At 46.6% G+C, this 23,039-nt stretch overlaps 1 protein-coding gene across 8 annotated transcripts in view; it reads left to right on the top strand.

Annotated features, from left to right (window-relative positions):
- The first annotated feature begins 2,819 nt into the window (after positions 1-2,819).
- KANK1 (KN motif and ankyrin repeat domains 1) overlaps positions 2,820-23,039 on the top strand; it is a 211,717-nt gene continuing 191,497 nt past the window's right edge. For 4 of the 8 annotated variants that reach the window (XM_023243318.2, XM_023243319.2, XM_023243316.2 and 1 more), the window contains exon 1: positions 3,954-4,100. The gene's annotated coding sequence lies outside the window, so the exon portion shown is untranslated. Of the gene's footprint in view, positions 2,929-3,555; positions 3,655-3,952; positions 4,101-23,039 lie in introns of those variants that run through there. The other 4 variants (XM_045043463.1, XM_045043462.1, XM_045043460.1 and 1 more) reach the window with 3 other exon arrangements.

The following is a 23,039-nucleotide window of genomic DNA, read 5'->3' as shown; positions in this document are numbered from 1 at the left end:
GGTTGGTATTATTTCCATTGTACAGATAAGGAGCTTGAGGCTCAGGGAGGTAAAACAGTTAGCAGTTGCTACTTGCACAAAATCCCTAATATGTGGCAGATGACTGACTAATTATGTGACATGAAAGTCCACTATGCAAATGGTCTGACGGGGTATATATCCCAGAACCAGGCCAGATGACCTTTAAGTGCGAAGCTTCTGTAACTTACGGTCATGTGCATTATTAATGTCCTAGATAGCTTTTTTAACGTTTGTTTATTTTTCAGAGAGAGAGAGAGAGAGCGAGCATGTGCCTGTGCAAACAGAGGAGGGGCAGACAGCGAGGGGGACAGAGGATCTGAATTGGCCCCGTGTTGAGAGCAAAGAGCCCAATGCAGGGCTTGAACCCATGAACCATGAGATGATGACATGAGCCAAAGGCGGACGCTTAACTGACTGAACCACCCAGGTGCCCCTTTGTACTAGATGGTTTAACTGAACCTGAAGGAATGGGCACAGAAGCATTGGTTTTGATGGGAAAGGAGGAAGTTCTAAACCTGGGGATGCTGCCAGGGAGTCCTCATCATGACCCCAAGTGCAGAGCGTGGGCCGCGTGATGTCATTGGGGTGATAGCAAATAAATAAATGTGCGTTTGAAAAGGCCCTGCAGGAAATAAGCCACAATCTGAGCAGTGACCATATGCAGGTGACGGAGCCATAAGTGATTGTTAATTTTTATTTATCCTTTTTCTATTTTCCCAAAGTTTATTTCTTTTTCAAAAATTTTTTAATGTTTATTTATTTTTTGGAGAGAGAGAGAGACAGACCACTAGTGGGGGAAGGGCAGAGAAAGAGGGAGGCACAGAATCCAAAGCAGGTTCCAGGTTCTGAGCTGTCAGCACAGAGCCTGATGAGGGGCTTGAACCCATGAACCGTGAGATCATGACCTGAGCCAAAGTCGGATGCTCAAACGACTGAGCCACCCAGGCGCCCCACCCAAAGTTTATTTCTGATAATGGGCATGCATTACTTTTACAGTCTGAAAACCTGTGAAGTATTAGCTTATAACATAAGTGTTAGCTCATGTCATGTTGTAAAAACATATCCCTATCAAATTAAAAACGTTTGTGTTTCAAAGGACACTCTCAGGAAAGTGAAAAGACAACTCACAGAATGGGAGAAAATATTTACCAATCATCTGTCTGATAAAGAACTACTATTACTTATTAGATATAAGCAAAGACCACTTGCAACTCAACAATAAAATGAGGGACCTCTGGGTGGCTCAGTAGGTTAAGCGTCAGACTTCAGCTCAGGTCATGATCTCTCAGCTTGTGAGTCTGAGCCCCGCGTCAGGCTGTGTGCTGACAGCTCGGAGCCTGGAGCCTGCTCCGGATTCTGGGTCTCCCTCTCGGCCCTTCCCCCATGCTCTCTCTCTTTTTTTCTCTCTCAAAACAATAAATAAACATTAAAAAAAAACCATAAAAAGATACATAACCCAATGTAAAAATGGGCAAAGGATTTGAGTTGACATTTCTCCAGGGCAGATATGCAGATGGCCAATAAGGATATGAAAAGAAAGATGCTCCACATCATTAGTCATTTGGGAAATGCAAATTAAAACCAATCCACCCCCATTAGAATATATATATAATAATAAAAATAACAACTATGGGCAAGGGTTTGGAGACATTAGAACTCTTATAATGGGAATGTAAATAGTACAGCCACTTGGGAAAAGTTTGTTAGTTCCTGGAAAAGTTAATCATAGAGTTACCAAATAGCTAAGAAGTTTTCCTCCTCTCCTCAATCACAGGGCAGCATAGAGCCAAAAGGTGGAAACAATCCAAAATGTCCATCAAATGGCAAATGGATAAATAAGGTGTGGGCCTATCCATACAATGGAATATCATTCAGCTATAAAAAGGAATAAAGTTTTTTTTAATGTTTATTTATTTTTGAGAGAGAGAGAGAGAAAGAGCATGAACAGGGGAGGGGCAGAGAGAGAAGGAGACACAGAATCCAAAGCAGGCTCCAGGCTCTGAGCTGTCAGCACAGAGCCTGATGTGGGGTTCGAACTCAGGAACCATGAGATCATGACCTGAGCTGAAGTCAGAGGACCAACCGACTGAGCCACCCAGGCACCCCGAAAAGGAATAAAGTATTGATAAAAGCTATAGCACGAATGAACTCTGCAAATATTAGGTAAACTTTAGGAAGCCACACACAAAGGTTACATATTGTATGTTTCTATTTATATCCAGAAATACCCAGAATAGGCAAATTCACAGAGCCAGAAAGTAGAGTAGTGGTTGATTGGGGATCAGTGTCGGGGACACTGAGGAGTGACTGCCCAGTGTGGGGGTTCTTATTGGAATAATCAAAGTGTTCTGGAATTAGTGGCAATGGTTGCTTAACTTTGAATATGTTCAAATCACCATATTGTAAACTTTAACTTTTATGGTATGTTGGTTGCATCGCAACGGGTAAATGACTAAAAATGAAGTGAAATTTCAAATAGACACCCACCAAAAAGATTCAGAACCTGCCATCCTTTTGATCGATTCGGTTTGACAACGTTTGAGGGTTTATGAAAGAGGTATTTACGGACTAAACGTAATGAAGGGAAAACAAAGGGTAGAGAGCGCCGTGTGTATGCAGCGCCCCCACTTGTCCCCCAGGTGACAAGGATTCTTTTCATAGAATTATGGACGTTAGGCAGAGAGAGGGTGGAGAAGATCTACTGAACGCATTCACCCCATTCTACAGGTGAAGAAACTGAGGCCCAGAAGAAGGAAAGGCCACCTGATGAGCTGCAGGGGCGCTGATGAGATTTAATAGGCAGGGCCATCACTGTCAGGAATTAGCAGGTGCGCTGTGCCCCAACACATAGAGAGGCGCTGATTTCACAGCTTCTTCGCCCCAGAGGCCCGCATTTCGTCTTTCGAGGTTTGATGATTTCTCACTTTTACCCACTTAGGAAAATACCCGTGACAAGTGTAGGGCTCCGCTGGGTGTATGCTCTGCTGAGGAGCTCAGGGAGGAGGGCCCTACCCCCGTTAAAAGCCCTGACTGGGGAGCTGGCATTAATGCCTGTGTGTGTGTGCATGTGTGTTTTGTGTTCGTAACACTTGGTTTCCTTAAAGTTGGCCCTCCAGTCCTGTTTGTTCAAACCATTTTCATTTGAAAGACTGGAGTCAGGGTCTCTCCATCGCCACTCGTCCGTCTCTCTCGCACCCACTGCGACGGCTCTGAAATGAGCGTCTGACTTCCTGGTGGGCCCTCAGCCCCCGAGGCAGGCACTGCGCCTTCTCTGGAGTCCTCCGAACACACGCGCGCTTCTGGACACGCGTGTTTCTTTTCCACCGAGGACTCTGCCCCGCAGTCGAGCCGGGGCGAACGCACGGAGGACGCAGGGCCGGTCGTGGGCACGGCGGCGGGAGGTTTCTGGTCGCCCCGGGGACTCACGCACCTGCGGGAAGCGAGAGCCCCGCACGCTCACCTGGGGCCAGAAAACAACCCGCAGGCGCCCGAGCAAGGTCTGGGCGGAGGGGTGGGAGGGTGTTATTCGGGATCCCTCCCCGTCGGGGACGGTAGGTGGGAACCGACTCAAGTTTCACTGCGGGTGGAACCTTCGCGGCCTCGGGGAGAAGAGCAAACAGCCGTGGGCGGCAGGTGCGTGCCGGGCGGCGGGAGCTCCCCCGCACGCCGCTCGCCGGACAGGGGCCCGCGGGCAGGGGTGAGGCGGAGGTGCGCGAAGGTGCCTCGTGGGCCGAGTGGAGTGGCCGCGGCGCGCAGGCGCACTGGGGCCCGCCCGCCGGCCGGGCCCCGGGGTACAAAGAAGCGCCGCGCAGGGCAGGGGTCCCCGGCGGTCTCCGGAGCCGCCCGGGGCTCCCTCCCGCCCCGCGCTGGGACGCAGCCGCCGTCGCTTCCCGCCTGGGGACGGAGGCTGGCCGGCCTCCCGCGACTCCTCCGTCCCTGCGGCGGCTGCAGTCCGTTTCGGGGTTTAATTCTGGCGCTTGCTCGCCGGCGCCGGCTCCGCCCTCCGCGCCCCGCCCCCTCCTCCGAGGTCCCGGAGCCGCGGCCGGCCGGGCGCCGCAGGTTGGGGAGCGCGCCTGGAGGTGAGTGAGCCGGCGCTGCGCGGGGCCCGGTGCCGGGCCGGGTGGGCGAGGGGGGTGCGGGCCCTGACCCCCGCGGCGGCCCCGCAAACTTGGCGCGCGCCCCGGGGCGCCCGGCGGGGGCGGAGGGCAGCCCCGCGGGCTCGTGCTCGCCCTGCCTCCCCCCGCGGCCCTGGGGCGGGCCTAGGGACGGGGTCCGAGAGGGTGGCTGGGGCTGCGCGGCCGCCCGGCTTTGGCGCGCGCTGCGGCCGCGGTGGCGGGGGGGGGGGTGCTCGGCCGGTCGGGGCAACGGGGAAGTCCGGGCCGGGGACGGGAGGGTGCGGACGCACGGCGCTGGGGTACCCTCGGGTCCTGTGCGAGCCCGGGACGGGGTGCAGGACCCTCCCCGCGGCGTCAGCGGGTGAAGTTCGCGGTTCCGCTCCGCAGGGGGAGTGGCGGTGGACCCCTTTCTCTGTGTATCCCAGAGCGGCAGGTGGTCTCAGCCGCGCTCAGCCGACTCCGAGATGGCTCCGGCCGGGGTCGGAGGGGTCGGGAGGTGGGGGAAGGGCGGGAGAGCCCGGGGCCTCCGGGGCCGGACCCTGGCCAGCGCGGCGCGGGCTCCTGGGCGATCCGGGGCGTCAGGTCAGGGAGGGTGCGAGCGGAGTTGGTCCCCGACGCCCCCTCTCCCCGGCCGCTTGAGCAAACCCGCGCATCCTGCGCTCTGGGCAGCCACCACCCCTTGCCCACTCTCCCCCGCACCCCCCATCTGGGTTCCCGGGGAACTTTGGGAGACAGCTCCTGGTGGTGGGTCCTGCGGGTTAGTGGGAGCCGCGCTGCCCCGGGGTGATGGGTGACGGCTTGGGGCGAGTTAGCGTTAAAAACAATCTGTGGCGTCCCCCAGCGCTCGCTGCCTGCACCTCCTCCTCTCTACGAGGTTCGTCTCGTCGGATTAATTAATGAAATCTATCTGCAGGAGAACCCAACGAACAAGGAGGGGTAATCCTCCAAACGTGTCATTGTGCAGTTTCTTGTCCCGCCTCCATTCCGCCCCCCCACCCCCACCCCTCCTCGCACCCTTGAGTTGGATGGAAATCAGGACCTGTTTCGTCTTTAATTCATGGGTTTAGTCAGTTTGATTCTTAGGTGGTGCTTAGCTGTTCACCTGCTAATTGCTCCTTTCATCCAACCTTCTCTAGTAAAAAGTGGGGCACTCCCACGTTTTAGTTACTTAAAAAAAATCGAGATCTAATAAGGCCATAAATACACTCTTTAAAGAAAAATGTACGGTTCCGTGGCTTTTAGTATATTCACCAAGTTCTGCCGTTATCACTAATTCCAGAACAGTTTTCATCACCCCCCAAAGAAACCCCATCCCCATGAGCACTTTTCATTTCACCCTCCCTCAGCCTCCCTCTCTCCTGTTAAGGTGAGGTTTTCCCAAGGTAGAGATTGAATTAGAAACTTGAGTTCTTTTTAAATAGATTTGGGGCTGTTAATAGTAGGGGCTGTCTTGTGGAGGGATTAGTGTCTGAAGATGCAAGAGAGCCTCAGGCCATTGGCGGAATGGTGGCCTCCTTTGAAGACACGCTGGAGGGATGCGTTTTTCCCCCTGGGGGCACGAGGATGCTTTAGCGCACTTTGTGAAACTCTAGTTGAGGCTCCACCTCAGCAAAAGTGAGTTCTGTCTGTGTGTGTGTTTTGGGGGGAAAGGTGATAGAACAAAAGAGGAGTGCAGTTTTAAAAATAGTTTTCTTTTAAATCATCTAAATTGGCCCCAAGGAAAGAAACCACAGGCAAATGGCCCCTGGAATTGATACAGTCAAGACTTGGGTTCGTTTTGTGATGTCAGCATTTACTCACAAATAGTTTCATGAGCTGATGTGCTCTTGTGTTAACCACCTAGTTCGGAGGAGGAGCGGAGGGGGTGTAGTGGGAGAAAAATCAAGGCAATGGGGAGGGGGCAGGAGCAAAGCTAAAAGGGGCAGTGCATTTGGCAGCTGAGGCCTGTAGGGTGAGCAGGTTCAGAAGCTGCGAGGGGAGGTGGGAGATGTCCGTGAAAATCGCAGACTTGTCCCTCGGGCATTTGTTGGATTATTTGTGCATGTTTTAAAAATCGCATTTCAGGGAGCAGAGGTGAAGCTGTCTAAGCTACCCAGCAGCCTCCCCACTTCTCTTCTGCCCTGCAATCAAACCAAGAAGTCAAGTTGGTTTCAAATGTTGGGGGACATTTTATGATTCTTTTGCACCTTGCGTGTTGCATGTGTGGCTCGGCTTAATGCCAATTGTTGAAGGAATCGTTAAACTGTAACATACCAATTTGGTGAATTTTCACAGTGAACCTAAACCTAGAATGCACGCTGAGATCAAGAGAGAGTGTTGCCATATTGTGGGGGACTCCTGCTCTGTTCAGGTCATTTTTTCTTCCCAGGGTACCCACTGTTGCCACTACAGATCAGTTTTGCCTGTTGTCATGCTCTCTATGCATGGTATCATCTAATACGTTGCTTTTTGTTGTTGTTTGTTTTTAATCTGTCTTCTTTCAAAATGATGTTGGTGAATTTTGCTGATGTTGCAAGTGGCTGTAATTCACTCATCTTTGCTGTGCAATATTCCATCGTGATTATACCCCAAATTACTTACCCGTCCTGGGATTGATGGGTGTTTTGGTAGTTTCCAGATTCTGTCTGTCTATGGCCCGTAGCCTGGCTGTGAACATTTTAGCACATGTACACATTGGGTTTGAGTGTATACTTAGAATTGTTGAGTTCTAAACTGTTAAGTTTAGCAGACACTGGTGAACAGAAGCCCAAGCGATTGTATGGTTTGTATTTCCACTAGCAGTGTGTGAGAGTTCTGTCCTGTTGTAAATTGCAAAAGCAGTAAATCTACAGAGAGTTTTGCAAATGGACAAAAGGTGACCCGTATTTACCCCATTCCAGGAGCTGGATTATTTCAGCTGTGTTTCCTTCCAGTGCATTTCCATGTCTTCTCGATTTTGTATTTTCTCTTAAAGTATATCTCCATGTTGCTTTAGTCTCCATGACTTTCTAATTCCTGCACACATCCACAACCCCATGGACAGGTTTCCAGTTAATAAACCCCCATAACTGGCAATGATTGTTAATTTTTTGGACTTGTACTGGTATATATTACTGCAGAAATCATCTTTATGCATATAGTTTTTTCCCCCCCTTTTGGAATATTTCACAAACTAGAGACTTTTTTTTTCATGGCTGTGGCTACATGTAGTTCACCTACTTCCTGCAGAATCGAGCTGTCCTTGAATCTAGTACACAGTTGATGAGAGAAATCTTTAAATTACTAATACGTTACCTACAAAAAGGTATCTCATTGGTTTGTAATGTAATTCTCCAAGTAATGGTGACTTTGACCCTGATAACCTTATTCAATAGTGTAAATGCAACTATTGTTGTAATTTCATTGGCCAGTCACGTACAATTTTTCTTTATATGATGCTTTTTGCAAAGATACTGAGCTAGGAGGTTTAGGGGATACAAGAGGAATCATACCATTAAGTAGCTGGTTGTTCAGAAATTCTACGTAAGAATTAAAAACACTAGGCAGAATCCTTATAGGAAACACAGGAGTGTTTAGTTCACTTAACAAATAGTGAATGCTTCTATGAGCTCTGAGTCAAGAGATCTTTTTTGCCTGGATGATTAGGATTGGCTTTCCTGAAAGGTACTGCTTGAGCTGAGCTTTAAGGGAGCCTTAGAAATTGACAAGGGAGCAGATATCTCTGAAGAAAATACCACCAAGCCATTTGAAGAAGAGAGATTAACAGGGCACAGGCTGTTCTGGACAGTGGGGATGATGCTGGTCTCCTACCATTCTTTCTCTGGAAGATCGTGAAAATTGGTGAACTAATATAAAGGCAGAAAAAAAGATTAGAGCTTTTTGGGAAAAAAACTTAAAATTTTTTTAAGAGAGAGAGAGAGAGAGAGAGAGAGAGAGAGTTGGGGAGAGGCAGAGAGAGAGAGAGAGGGAGATAAAGAATCTGAAGCAGGCTCCAGGTTCCGGAGCCTGTCCGCACAGAGCCAGGTGCAGGGCTTGAACCCATGGACCACAAAATCATCACCTGCGCCAAAGTCAGGTGCATAACCAACTGAGCCAGCCACCCAGGTGCCCCTGGGAGAATGTATTTTTACTTTAAAGTCTGTATCATGGGGTTCAATTGTGAACACGTGTCACAGATTTTTTTGTCCAGTGAGCATTTCTTTGCCTGATTGATGGCTCTTCCCTCCTCTTGGCTCTCAAAATGCAGCAAAAATTGCTCTGAGGTGAAGACCACTCCACCAACTTGCACATAGAATAAGCCAGTATCCATTTATCTTTAGTAAAAATTATGTTTCTATTTTCTGCAAGGCCCTAGTGGGGAAAGTCAGCCGCTTAGACCCTCCCAGAGTTCATGGCAAGTGGGGAGATAGAAAGATACAGAGTTGTAGTAGGAGGGCAGGAGGGTGGGATTTTCTGATACTCATGGCTCATTCTGGTGGCGTAAGGGGTGGAAAGACAACCAGGCTGGCTCAGCAGTTACAAGCCGCTGGACAAAGAGTATAATCTCAAGGTGCCATTCACCTGAGTGGCCTCACTCTGTGACCTAAGCATGTGACTGACCTGTTAAGCACTACCAGACTGCCTTGCTTATTCAAAAGCTGTGGCCTGCATTGCAATGCCCTTTGCTTTACTCCCCACCTGTATTCATTTTTCAAGGCCCAGCCTCCTTCAATATCCTACAGACCTCTCCGCCGGGTGGCCTTTGGCACAGTTACTGAACCTCTCTGTGTTTCAGTTTCCCGTCCATAAGAAGGGGGTAACAAAAGCCCTCCCCTCGTGTGGTTATTTGAAGATTAAATGAGTTAAAAACCTTACGGAGCATTTGAAAAGCTACCGGGTACACTGTGAACATTAAACACATTTGCTGTCGTTTTAGTTTTTCGTACCTTTCTGAAGTTATATTTGTACATAAAATCATGCAAACAACAAAGACCTTTAAAATGAAAACAAAAACCCTTCACTCTTGGGTGCCCGTTCAGCTCCAGTCTCCGGTGTTCCTGTTAAGTCCTGCTTTTAGTTCTTTTGGTGATTGTTGTGTAGCAAATTACCTGAAACAATTATTTTAATGGTGTTTGGGATTCCGTGGGTTATAGAGTCAGGCAGGGCTTGGCTGCTGCTTGTGGTGTTGATGGAGGTCTCTGTGTGGCACTCCACTGGCAAATTGGCTGGTCTGGAGGGTCCAAGGAGGTTTTGCTCCAATGCCCCAGGCCTTGGCCGGGGTGGCCAGGAGACCAGGCTCCGTGTTGACTGTTGGCCAGAGTATTACTACACATGGGGACTTCAGCATGGTGGCCCCAGGTAGTCGGACTGGTGGCCTGGCCACCAGCTTCCTTCATGTATTAATCAGCATTCCTCGGAGAAACTGAACAAATAGGATGTGCATATATTTCTTAAAAAAAAGATATATTTTAAGGAGTTTGGCTGACAGGATTATGGGAGCTGCTGAGGCCAAAATCTGCAGTGTGGACCAGCAGACCGGAGACCCAGAAGAGCAGGTAGTGCAGATGAAGACCAAAGCAGTCTACTGGAGAATGCTCTCCTGTTTGGGGAAGCTGATCGTTTTCTTCCATTCAGGCCATCAACTGATTGGGTGTGGCCCACCCACGTTATAGAAAGCAGTCTGCTTTACCTAATGTTCATTGATTAAAATGTTAATCTCATCTAAAAATACTCTCCAGATGGACAAATGCAATTAATTGAGCTAGAATGCCTCAAGAGAACCAGTTGGAAGCTACCTAGCCTTAGAAGGTACATGACTTTCCTTTCACGAAACTCTATCCATTGGATCAGTCAGAAGCCTGCTCAGACTCTGAGCAGAAAGGGAGGAAGGGGAGGAAACATGAATGTGCCACTCGATGGGAAGAGCGTCGACAAATTTGGAACCTTTTTAAACTGCCACAATCTACACGTGATGTCAACAAATTTGAAAAAAGGGAATTAATAATACCCCTTACCTCTCTTCTCTTCCTCTCCCCTCTGCCTCCCAATTTTATTAGATATTCCCTAATTTTTATCTAGTGATTTTTAGTTCTCTTTTTTTCCATTTACCTTTATGATTTCAAATAAAGCATTCCATACTTGACAAGGCCATGGAGAAATGGAAAACTAAGGTTTGTTGAGTGTGTGTGTGTGTGTGTGTGTGTATTTCAGCAATGGAAAAGAACAGAACTGTCTAGGAGGAAGGCCTAACAGTGGGGCTCTTATTAAAACACTCCAGGCACTAGACGTGTGAATTGCTCGTCAGCGTGTCCCCCGGTGAGCATAGCAGGTGACCTAATCCAACTGTTTTTATTTTCTAGCTTTGGCCTTTAAACTCTGATACCTGTTTGCCTTTTTCTTCCTTGAGCTTTGTGTTTAAAGTCTGAATGATGAAAGCAAATGATATTCTCACTGACGAAGAATCTTGAAACATGTACGTGGTTGAGTTGTGTGTTTGTGTACGGATATACAGACCAGAAAAACCTATTAGAACTAAATATCCTCATGCTTTTTTCATTACAGAAGCAATCAGTTAATTGGGAACAGTTATGTATTTCTGGTAATGTCAGGAACCCTGTAGCTCTGTTGGAAGTTGTTTTCTTTCTTTTTTTTTTTTTTTTAATTAGTTAATGGAATTGAGCAATGGGGCTTAGTTTAACACTCAGAAGACATACTAATCCCTTTTTATAATTACCTGGTCCCCAGAGAAGCACTCAGGAACTTCGCTTGTTGAGGGTTCACATTTATTGTGTGTTGCAGATAAAACTCCTTTTTTATATAGTTTTTGGCTTGATTATAGGTAAGAATGTAAATGTGTGGATGCCTGCATTACATTTTTGGCTAAATTTGTTTAGCTTCCTGTTGGTAATTCTGACTGGTTTCACCCATTGACCTTGGGGAAAATATGAAAAAATAATTAGAGTAAGGGTAGAAATGAAGCTGACTTCACCCTCGCTCTTTCTCCCTCTCCCTCCCTTCTTCCTCCTCTCCCTCCCTTCTTCCTCCTCTCCCTCCCTTCTTCCTCCTCTCCCTCCCTTCTTCCTCCTCTCCCTCCCACTTCTCTCCCCCCTCTTCCTCCCACTTCTCTCCCCCCTCCTCCTCGTCAACAGAACTGCTCTCTGCTATAAAAATAACTACTTAACCCCTGCTTGTTCTATAAATAAAATAAAAAAATAAAATAAAATAAAACAAAGGGGCGCCTGGCTGGCTCAGTCCATTGGGCATCGGCTCAGGTCATGATCTCACAGTTGGTGAGTTCGATCCCTGCACTGGGCTCTGTGCCTGGAGTCTGCTTCAGATACTGTATCTCCCTCTCTCTGCCTCCCCCATGCTCGCGCTCTCTGTCTCTCTAGATGAATTCAATAAAATAAAAACAGCTTAAGAGCAGCCCTTTTTAGGGGTGGTGATTGTCTGTATTATATGATGCTATTTGCCACTTGGCTGCCAAATACTTGCTCATTTCCCTTTTCCCAAACAGAGCCACGGACCCAAGCCTCTCATCTTGGTATCCCATGGCTTTCAAGTCCCTACTCATGGCCCTGGAGTATCCATCTAATAGCAAAGACTCCTTTGGTCAGTGTTTGGACTTCAGTACATGGACTCACAGAGTGTGTCCTCAGTGTCTGGCTTCTTTCACTGCATGTTGTGTTTGTAAGATTGATCCGCGTTGTTTTGTGTGGCTATGGATTGTTCCTTTCGTGGTTTCATTGTGTTCTCTCGTGTGCCTATGCCACTGTTGAATCCATCCTCCTGGAGACGTGCGTTGGGTCATTTCTTTCCACTTCAGGACCAGCATGGACAGCGCTGTCATGAACAGATTTGTGCATGTGTTCTGGTGAACGTATGTATACATTTCTGTCGGATGCATGTCTGGGAGTGGGGTTGCTGGGCTGCACGATTCTGTAGTGGAGATTGCCGGGATGGTTGTATTCATTTAAATGCCCAGCAGTTGTGAGTTCTAGTTGTTCTAAAGCTTCTTCTCCATTGTCTTATTTTAGCCAGTTGTAAATATGCATTATTGAATCCCCCAGACTAGTAAGGTGAGCACCTCAAAAAAGTGCTCATAGGATTTTATGTTACAGCATAGTGAGAGAGAAGAGATTAGGCGAGTTACAGAATTCATCTAGAGGGGCTCCTCGGTGGCTCAGTCATTTAAGCATCCGACTTTGGCTCAGGTCACGATCTCTCAGTTCATGGGTTCGAGCCCGGCGTTGGGCTCTGTGTGGACAGCCTGGAGCCTGCTTCAGAATTCTGTGTCTCCCTCTCTTCCCGCCCCTCCCCCACTCAGCCTCCCTCTCGCTCACTCACTCGCTCGCTCTCTGTGTCTCAAAAATAAACATTAAAAAAAAAATTCACCTAGAGATTTCGTGTCCAATTTTTAACTGCTCTAGCTGTTCTGTTTCTCCGTGCTATAAAATTTGGTTCTCGTGGGATTTTTCTCTTTTAATTTGGTAGGAGATGCAGGTCAAGGGATTCACTATTAATAGAAGTAAACAAAACTTTACGAATAAACTCTGCAGGAGAATTAAGGCATTCGGTATATTTGAAGACCGAAATTTTGCTCACCTCATGATAGCCTTCGAACTTTTCTGGTTAAGTTGAGCTACTGATGTCTGCCACTGACCACGACATATTTGTAGGAGAATTCTGGAGTTGGCCGGGAATTAAATTTCCACAAGGAAAAAGCAAAAGAAAACTTGAGCTCTTGGTGCAGAATTTTTTTTTTTTTTTTTTTTTTTTTTTTTTTTTTTTAAATTTTTTTTCAAAGTTTATTTATTTTTGGGACAGAGAGAGACAGAGCATGAACGGGGGAGGGGCAGAGAGAGAGGGAGACACAGAATCGGAAACAGGCTCCAGGCTCCGAGCCATCAGCCCAGAGCCTGACGCGGGGCTCGAACTCACGGACCGCGAGATCGTGACCTGGCTGAAGTCGGACGCTTAACCGACTGCGCCACCCAGGCGCCCCACAGAATTTTTAAAGGTAACAAAAAAAAAAGAAAGGGGTTGTCAACCCAGGGAGACATTGGATATTGTGTAACGTCAGTGGCATGCTAAGTTGTTGCCATTTCTTTAGAAAAACAAAACGAGTTCCTTTTGATGAAAGGTAACGTGTGATTTGATGTGCTAGACTTTGTCGCGATTTACTTCTTGTTGGCCTTTTGAAACTTCATCCTTCAGCCTCTACTCAAGGTGCCTGTTTTATCTTTTCCATTGTTTCTTTGTGAGGATTGTGTCCTTAGGAATGCAGCCCCCCCCCCCTCCCGCTTTGTAGTTATTCAGTGCAAACGTTTTCTCCTTTTAAGTGTCACAGGGTGGGGGGGTGTTGCTGGTCAGGGGGTAGGCACTATTTGTCTTCAGGACCTTTAAGGTATTTGAGACTGTGTGGCATCTTGGTGGCAAGATGAAATCCTGGGTGGCTTAGCCTGAGTGTCTTTGGGAAACCCAGGCTTCTGACCTTGAGAGCTGAGTAAGACTTCTCTGCCTCCAGAGACACCCCACCCTTTGATCTCCTTTCAGAGTTAACAGTTCAAGAGTCAGGGGGGAGTTGACTCAATCCAGATCTGGGAGAGGAGGTCAGGCCAGCAATGATTGGAGTTTACTTCCTACAACTCCGTTTCTTAATCGAGGCAGGGTTTTAGTAACAGTTGGGAGAAGAAGTGCAAATATTCACTGCTATGGAAGTTGCTGTATATTGTTTAAAAAATTTTGTGTTTTTTTTTTTTTTTTAAGTTGAGGGAATTCCAGACTAATCCTCTCATGAAGTCATGTGAACTTGTGTTCTGATAGGTTTTCGTTGGGGGGAAGGGATGGGAGAATTGTTGGCGATGCTGAGAATGACCGAGGTATGGGTGAGTGGGAGGCACTGGCCAGAGGAACAGCAGGGGCTTGTTAGGGAGTGATCAAATAGAAGGGGACTGGCTAGCTTGTGCTTTGTGGGCATTCAGAAGTATTCGCGGCATGCATCTGCATCATTATATCCCTAACATCCAAAGGCCACCAGATCTGCGCGAAGGTCTGAAAGGTGTCAGTGGATCAGGCATCACCATGGTTTAGGTACTCGCTGTGTGGTAACTTTTTTATCCTTTACTCGATCAGGAATTCTGTGTTTCCATCCACTGAAGTTGAAACATTTGGGTTGAAAAGAGATTTGTCCTAACAAGATTTGAGACACACACACACACCCCACTGCCAGGCATGCATCTGAGTCCCGTTTTGTACCCTACAGCCTTGTGTGTGTGTGTGTGTGTGTGTGTGTGTGTGTGTGAACTTGGAGCCATGAGGGTACTCTTAAGTTACTCTTCCCAAGTTCAATGGACTCTGTTTTGTCAGAAGTGTTATTTTTTTTAATTCACTTCCCATTTGTTTGTGGCTCTTGGGGCAATGTGATCTCGTCAGTATGAAAACAAAGCAGCAACTTCAACACTATATACAAATCAGAAGTGTAGGTACTGGCACAAGAACAGACACTCAGATGAATGAAACAGAATAGAGAACCCAGAAATGGACCCACAAACGTATGGCCAACTAATCTTTGACAAAACAGGAAGGAATATCCAATGGAATAAAGACAGTCTCTTCAGCAAGTGGTGCTGGGAAAACCAGACAGCGACATGCAGAAAAATGAACATGGATCACGTTCTTACACCATACGCAAAAATAAACTCAAAATGGATGAAAGACCTCAATGTAAGACAGGAAGCCGTCAAAATCCTCGAGGAGAAAGTGGGCAAAAACCTCTTTAACCTTGGCCACAGCAAGTTCTTACTCAACACGTCTCCAGAGGCAAGGGAAACAAAAGCAAAAATGAACTATTGGGACCTCATCAAAATGAAAAGCTTCTGCACAAAGCAGGAAATAATCAACAAAACTAAAAGGCAACTGACAGAATGGGAGAAGATATTTGCAAATTGACATACCAGATAAAGGGTTAGTATCCAAAAATCTACAAAGAACTTATCAAACTCAACACCCAAAAAACAAATAATCCAGTGAAGAAATGGGCAAAAGACATGAATAGACACTTCTCCAAAGAAGACATCCAGATGGCCAACTGACACATGAAAAAATACTGAACACCACTCATCATCAGGGAAATACAACACAAAACCACAATGAGATACCACCTCACACCTGTCAGAATGGCGAACGTCAACAACTCAGGCGACAACAGATGTTGGCGAGGATGCGGAGAAAGAGGATCTCTTTTGCATGGTTGGTGGGAATGCAAGCTGGTGCAGCCACTCCGGAAAACAGTATGGAGGTTTCTCAAAAAACTAAAAATAGAACTGCACTGTGACCCAGCAATTGTACTACTAGGCATTTATCCAAGGGATACAGGGACACCTGCACCCCCATGTTTATAGCAGCACTATCAACAATAGCCACGGTATGGAAAGAGCCAATGGATGAATGGATAAAGAAAATGTGGTATATACATACAGTGGAGTATTACTCAGCGATCAAAAAGAATGAAATCTTGCCATTTGCAACTACGTGGATGGATCCCAGAGGGTATTATGCTAAGTGAAATTAGAGAAAGACAAAAATCATAGGACTTCACTCATATGAGGACTTTAAGAGACAAAACAGGTGAACCTAAGGGAAGGGCAACAAAAATAATATAAAAACAGGGAGGGGGGCAAAACAAAAGGGACTCATGGAGAACAAACTGAGGGTTGCTGGAGGGGTTGTGGGAGGGGGAATGGGATAAATGGGTAAGGGCCACTAAGGAGTCTACTCCTGAAATCATTGTTGCACTACATGCTAACTAATTTGGATGTAAATTTTAAAAACTAAAAAATAAAGTTAAAAAAAAATTGGAAGTGTAGAATAGGGCAGGACCAAGGTACGGGGAAAAAGGCAGTAGCAAATGGAAGAAAGAGGTGAGGTGCCCAAAGACCTCCTCCTGTCCCCTCACTTCTGGGGAAAGACTCAAATGTTTAGGTGGCAGGACACAACTTTCCATGCATTATTTGTCCCTTTCTTTCTGGGAGAGTTGTATTTAATAGAGAAAGTGAATGGTCTCTCGTTGCTTATTTTTTTTATTTTATTTTTTTTAATGTTTATTTTATTTTTGAGACAGAGAGAGACAGAGCATGAACAGGGGAGGGGCAGAGAGAGGGAGACACAGAATCCGAAATGGGGTCCAGGCTCTGAGCTGTCAGCACAGAGCCCGACGCGGGGCTCGAACCCACAGATCGTGAGATCATGACCTGAGCGAAGTCGGACGCTTAACCGACTGAGCCACCCAAGCGCCCCATCTCGTTGCTTATTTTTTAGGTTTATTTTAGCCAACCTCCGGAAAGGAAAGGCTACTGTTGGGGATAATCATGAGAAACCAGGGGAACCTGATGGGAAGACCTTTGTTTTCCTTTAATGAAATCCCTTATGCTCATAAAGTTCTTGCACACCTTCCAGAGAACAGTATTGCCCACTCAGAATCGGTGCTCCGGCATCTGGGCTCGGTTCTGCCTGCTGCTGGGAAGGGCGGCCAGAGGTTTACCTCTTGAAGTCAGGGGTGAATAAGAAGCTTGAGATCTCTGAACCAGCCCAGAACCAGTAAATAAAGCAGCTTTGCTACAATGGGGAAAAAAAGTCCCTCTTTCCTGTCCATCACCTTTGCAAGCAAGAGGAGGAAATACTGCTTAAGGGCTTGACATGTATATAGTTGATGAATCATTTTCTTGGGAACTTGCTCTTTCCAAGAAAAAGTGTTGTGAACCTTGGGCGTCACATCCAGTTTGACCAAATAATGGTGCTCACCTGTTTATCTGATCCGAGTCCTGACCTCAAGCTGTTGTTCACAGTTGATGTCCATTTTAGCCTGGGTTCCAGGCTGGCTAGGGGTGCCGAATCCGTGGAAAATGTGCCTCATTCTCACTAGCTCCCTTTCTGTCCTTGACCCTCCGTGGCCCAGGACAGCCTTTTCTTTCTCACTTTCTTCCCTGGTTTTGACCTTTATTTTTGGACTGGTGAGGTTAAATGGGTCTGATTCAATACAGGGCAGTGGTCAAGAGCCTGGGTTCTGGAGTCTCGATTAGATGTTTATTTATTTTTGAGAGAGAGACCGCCTGAGTGGGGGAGGAGCAGAGAGAGGAAGACACAGAATCTGAAACAGGATCCACACTCTGAGCTGTCAGCACAGAGCCCGATGCAGGGCTCAAACCGACAAACCTTGAGATCTTGACCCGAGCAGAAGTCAGATGCTCAATCGACTAAGCCACCCAGTCGCCCCTAGAGTCTCAGTTCTTAAGCTTCCTGTCAGGTGTATATTTCCTTTGCCTCCGTGTGTCTGAAAAGAAACAATATAATTCTGCCCTGCTGTTGAAGTGTATGTAGCTTGGTGGGGAGGGGAGGAAGCGGGGAGGGTAGATAAGGGAAGAAACGTCTAGGATATGGTATTTCCTGACTGTAACCCCCCCTGGAATAACATCTCAAAAAAGCCATCCTGTTTTGCTTATGGCCAGAGGAGCAGAGAAAGGGCCATTGAGGCACACAGCGGATCAAAGAAGAACCCTGGGAACAAGTAAAAGGGAGAGACCTGGATCCCGCAGTAGCCCCCCAACTCTGAGAAGTGCCACCACCCTTCTCTCTCTACCGGGTCTTGCAGGATTGTGGCCAAGCCAGATCATGTGTCTCTGCCTGTGACTTGGGGGTGAGGAGAGGTACAGGGCAGAGGATTCCGGATGATCAGCAAGGTAGTAGCCTTGTGAGGCAGGCTGAGCTTTGTTAAAATCTGGATCACTCGAGAAGCCTGTTGCCCTGCCTGCTGCCGCAGCCAGGGAAACTTTTGCAGGTTGTTTAGGATAACGGGATTCCGGGTAATTGCTGTTGGTCATTGAGGTTGGGGTGCTTGTGTCTGGAGGCACCGGGAAGGCAACAAATGAGATCCGGTCCTGGGACCCCAGGTTGGCGCTCTGTGCATCGCTTCTGGGAGGTAACTCCCTACGGATGCTGCTTACGCAGAGCAGTGCTGGAAGCATGTTCTGGGACTACTAAGGGCTGGTGGTGCAAACCACTCGCCATTTATAATCATGCTTCTAGGATAGAATGCATAAATACACTTGATAAACACACATAAATGCGCCCACTCCTGGTTGTTAAATTGGTGATCGATTGTATCTGAAGATAGCGTGAATGAAGATAGTAATGAAGGGGAATGAAGTTAGTAACATTGTGTTGAGAGTCCCAGGCCTGTGTAAAGGCTGGGCCCATTGAGTTAACTAGTGAACTTTTCCTTCTTTTTTTTTTTTTTTTTTAATTTTGTAATGTTTATTTTTGAGAGAGAGAGAGTGTGTGAACAGGGGAGGGGCAGAAGGAGGGGGAGACACAGAATGTGAAGTAGGCTCCAGGCTCTGAGCTGTCAGCACAGAGCCCGATGTGGGGCTCGAACCCACTGACCGTGAGATTGACCTGAGCTGAAGGTGGAAGCTTAACTGACTAAAACACCCAGGTGCCCCTACTAGTTAACTTTTCTTAAATCAGGTGACTGTATGGAGCCCAGACGATTGGGTCTTTTTCTCACAGCAACGTGTACTCTTTTGCCTGTTCTCATGTTCATTAAAATCAAGAACTTTGATTTAGCAGTACAAGGAAGAGGGGAAAGATAAGTCATAAGGTAGATGATATTTGTCATATCCAACAAGCAGCTTGTCCGGAATGTGTCAGGAGCAGCTACAAATCAACAAGAAAAACCTAATTTTAAAAATGAGCAGAAGGACATTCTGTGTAAGTGGTCATCAGGAAAATGCACGTTAGGGGTGCCTGGGTGGCTCAGTCAGTTGAGCGTCCAACTTTGGCTCAGGTCACGATCTCACGGTTCGTGGCTTCAAGCCCCGCGTTGGGCTCTGTGCGGACAGCTCGGTGCCTGGAGCCTGCTTTGGATTCTTTGTCTCCCTCTCTCTCTGCCCTTCCCTGGCTTGCACGCATGTGTGCGCGCTCTCTCTCAAAAATAATAAAAAATTTAAAAAGGAAAATGCAAGTTAAAACTGCTGTAAAATACCAACACATAGTCAAGACTGAAGTAAAAAAAACAAACCAGGGGCGCCTGGGTGGCTCAGTCGGTTGAGCGTCCGGCTTCGGCTCAGGTCATGATCTCACAGTTTGTGGGTTCAGGCCCCTCGTCAGGCTCTGTGCTGACAGCTCAAAGCCTGGAACCTGCTTCAGATTCTGTCTCCCTCTCTCTCTGCCCTCCCCAACTCATGCTGTGTCTCTCTTTGTCTCAAAAATAAGTATTAAAAAAAATTAACAAAGAAAACCAAAACAACCCCCCCCCCCAAAACCCTGATAGCCAAATCTTAATGGAGGTATGGGAGAACTCAAACTCTCAAGAACTTCTGATAGAAGTACAAATTGGTTTGACCACTTTGGACCTACTGGAAAGCTAGACAAAGACATGTTCTGTGACTCAGTAATTATATTCCTAGATACGTATGGCCACCAGGAATGAGTGCAGCTCTGCTCCAGAAGCACTTGCAAAAGGTTCATAATAGAAGGATAGTAAGATAAGAAAAACTGTCCAAATGCCCATGGACAGGTAGATAAATTGTGACATGGTTATGTAGTAAAATATTACACAGCAATGAAAATGATTAAATGACTGCTATACAGAACAACATGACGAATGTTGATACATTATATTGAGTAATTAAAAAATTTTTTTAACATTGATTTTTGAGGGAGAGAGAGAGACAGTGTGAGTTGGGGAGGGTCAGAGAGAGAGGGAGACCCAGAATCCGAAGCAGGCTCCAGGCTCTGAGCTGTCAGCACAGAGCCTGATGTGGGGCTTGAACCCATGAGCTATGAGATCATGACTTGAGCTGAAGTCAGATGCTTAGCTGATGGAGCCACCCAGGCGCCCCTATACTGAGTAACTTCGTTACTATATTGAATAAAGGAAGCCATAAATGTACACATTGTGTGATTGCTTTTATATGGAGGGGCAAAATCAATGCTGAATAGAAGAATAGGGCAGGGGGGGAGGTGCATGGGGAGGTACTGACTAGGGAAGGACAGCGGGGGCTTGTGGGATCCTGATGATGCCTACCTTGATGTGTGGTTGTTGATGACATGAATGTGTTCATTTGTAAGAATTCATCGTGATTAATATTTAAGGTTTATAATTTTACTGCATGCGTGTTAGTCTTTCATTGTAAAAGCTCCCTGAGATCTAACACTTATAAGTTAAAAAAAAAAAAAAAAAAAAAAAAAAAACGATTTACAGCAAACCAGTTAGGCTTATTGGCTACAAAAAGAGAGAAACTCACTTAAACTGGCTTAAAGCAGCATCAGCAGTAAGGAGTTTGTTGGAGGGAACCCAGTAAAACCGCAAAACGTAGTAGTCCAACCATCCTTCCTGGGAACCGGGGGGCTTAGGAAGTTGATTCCTGTTGGGCACTCGGGAGAGCTGGTCTCCAGCATACAGACCACCTTTCTCTGCTTCTAGCCCTCTCTCCCTCCGTGCTGATCAGCTTGGCCTCTGCCTCGTTTTTTCTCCCTGGGAATAGGAGTCGTTGTGGTCCAGTCAGCTGTGGCCAGGGGGGCTGGGATCGCATAGGAAACAGTCACCAAGGCTAAGGGAGGGTGGATTTTTTTTTTTTTTTAAGGGCAATGTGTGTGGGAAGAAAACGGGTGCCATCTTGTATGCGTTCTCCTGCCCCAGTTGGTCAAGAGCAGGGAAAAAGAGCCCCCAGGAAATTCTTCACTGCCTTACAACCAAACCAGACTCTTGTGTTTGCTTCCTGACTAGAAGCAGGAACCCCAGCAGTTTGATGGTGATTTTTGCAAAGTCTTCCTGAGCTAAGCTTTACCAAGGTCTCCCACAAACTAGCCTTGCAGAAAGACCTGTTGCCTTGTATCATTTAGGGACTATAGAATAGTTGCCCAAATGGATTGAAGATTCACACCTTGTGGATATAACTTTTATCCAGTTGTAGCAAACCGTGATCCTAACTTGATTTGAAATTAGTAATGCAAATAGCCTTCCTGATATCTACTATGGACGTGCTAACTGATAGAGTGAACAGCGGCCCCCAGATTCAGGACTTTTCAAGGCAGAGTACAGCATTATCTCTCCCCCACTCTCCGGGGTCAGCTTACTCACAGTAAGTGTTCTGAGTTTCTCTGGGTGTCCAGCTTGCCAAAACCCCATCATGAATTTGCAAAAGATGGTGTTGAATATTTTTCCTTCATCAAGGAAGCTTTTAAGTGAATTTATGCATCTTGTCGTCAGAGTACCTATGAGAGTAGTCTTGAAGCTTTTTCTTGGGCTTCTGGAAGAAAGTTTGAGAGATCTAATTTTCATCAAGTCCTGTTTTAATTGATGATTTGAAAAACTACGGTCATCATCGAGTCTTATATCGGTAAGATTTGCGGGCAGAGCCTAGTAAGAAAAGCTAAAGTGGACGTGGACTTTTTGGGGAATGATTTCTGCATCCCGTAAAATCATGGACAGTTACATTTCCTTGCTTTGCTGGGCCGCTGATTTGCCGGTTGAGTTTATAGCCTTGATTCTTTTATCAGCTAGAGATTAATTACCTGCCTGTGGAAGGGTGTGCCGTTGACGGTAATCTTCCCTGAATCTCCCATTGTTCTCAATAAGGTGTTCTAAAGGTTAGTCAAACAAGTAACTTAAGTTTCCTTCCCCCTCTCTAAAGCATATATTTATAAGGTAAAAACTTTAATTAGAAAAGACATGATTTTCAGTTTATTATATGAGGTAGGTGGTTACCATGGAAATTCATTGGCAGTAAGGCTTAAGTGTCTTGCTACTTTGATTAGGTTGCCCTAGGTATTAATTATTCCATTGATCATTAAAACATTACTTTTTAATTTTTTAATTTTTTTAAAGTTTATTTTGAGAGTGAGAGAGAGAACACAAGCCAGGGGAAGGGCAGAGAGAGGGGGGAGAGAGAATCCTAAGCAGGCTCTGCTCTGTCAGTGAGGAGCCCGACCCAGGGCTTGATCTCACAAACTGGGATTGTGACCTGAGCCAAAATCAAGTTGGATGTTTAACTGACTGACTGAGCCACCCAGGTGCCCCAATTAAACCATTTTTTTTTTTTTTAAAGAAATAGTTTCATCTCTCAGCTTAGGCTACATGATGCTCAGTAACTTAAAACAACCTATTTAAATTTTTTTTAATGTTTATTTTTGAGAGACAGAGTGTGTGTGTGGGCCGGGGGCGAGCAGAGAGGGAGACACAGAATCCAAAGCAGGCTCCAGGCTCTGAGCTGTCGGCACAGAGCCCACCGTGGGGCTCGAACCCACGAACTGCGAGATCATGACCTGAGCCAAAGTCGGACACTTAACTGACTAAGCCACCCTTAAACAACGTATTTTAATTTCTTGTTCACATTATATGACAGCGATGGCTCTGCTCCACAGGTCTCATTTATTCTAGCTCTAGATCTGGGCTCAATGAGCCACTCCACTCTGGGATGTTATGGTAGAGGGTGAGAAAGAGAATGAACCGGGGCGCCTGGGTGGCGCAGTCGGTTAAGCGTCCGACTTCAGCCAGGTCACGATCTCGCGGTCCGTGAGTTCGAGCCCCGCGTCGGGCTCTGGGCTGATGGCTCAGAGCCTGGAGCCTGTTTCCGATTCTGTGTCTCCCTCTCTCTCTGCCCCTCCCCCGTTCATGCTCTGTCTCCCTCTGTCCCAAAAATAAATAAACATTGAAAAAAAAATTAAAAAAAAAAAAAGAGAATGAACAATCCATTCATAACTATTAATGATTGTGTTGATGTGTCCATTCTCACATTCAGGTGTCTCTAGCAAGTCACATGGCTAAACCTACCAACAGTGTGTTTGGGAAGTATAATTAATTCTTCCATCTGGAGACACTATAAGTGACTTGACAATGGGAAGTGAATCCTTTTATAGGAAGGGCAGCAGATAATTGAAACAACA

Source organism: Felis catus, chromosome D4, assembly GCF_018350175.1.
Source record: "Felis catus isolate Fca126 chromosome D4, F.catus_Fca126_mat1.0, whole genome shotgun sequence".
NCBI lineage: Eukaryota > Metazoa > Chordata > Mammalia > Carnivora > Felidae > Felis > Felis catus.
Note: the sequence above shows the minus strand (reverse complement) of the source record. Positions and strands in the feature narration are given on the sequence as shown.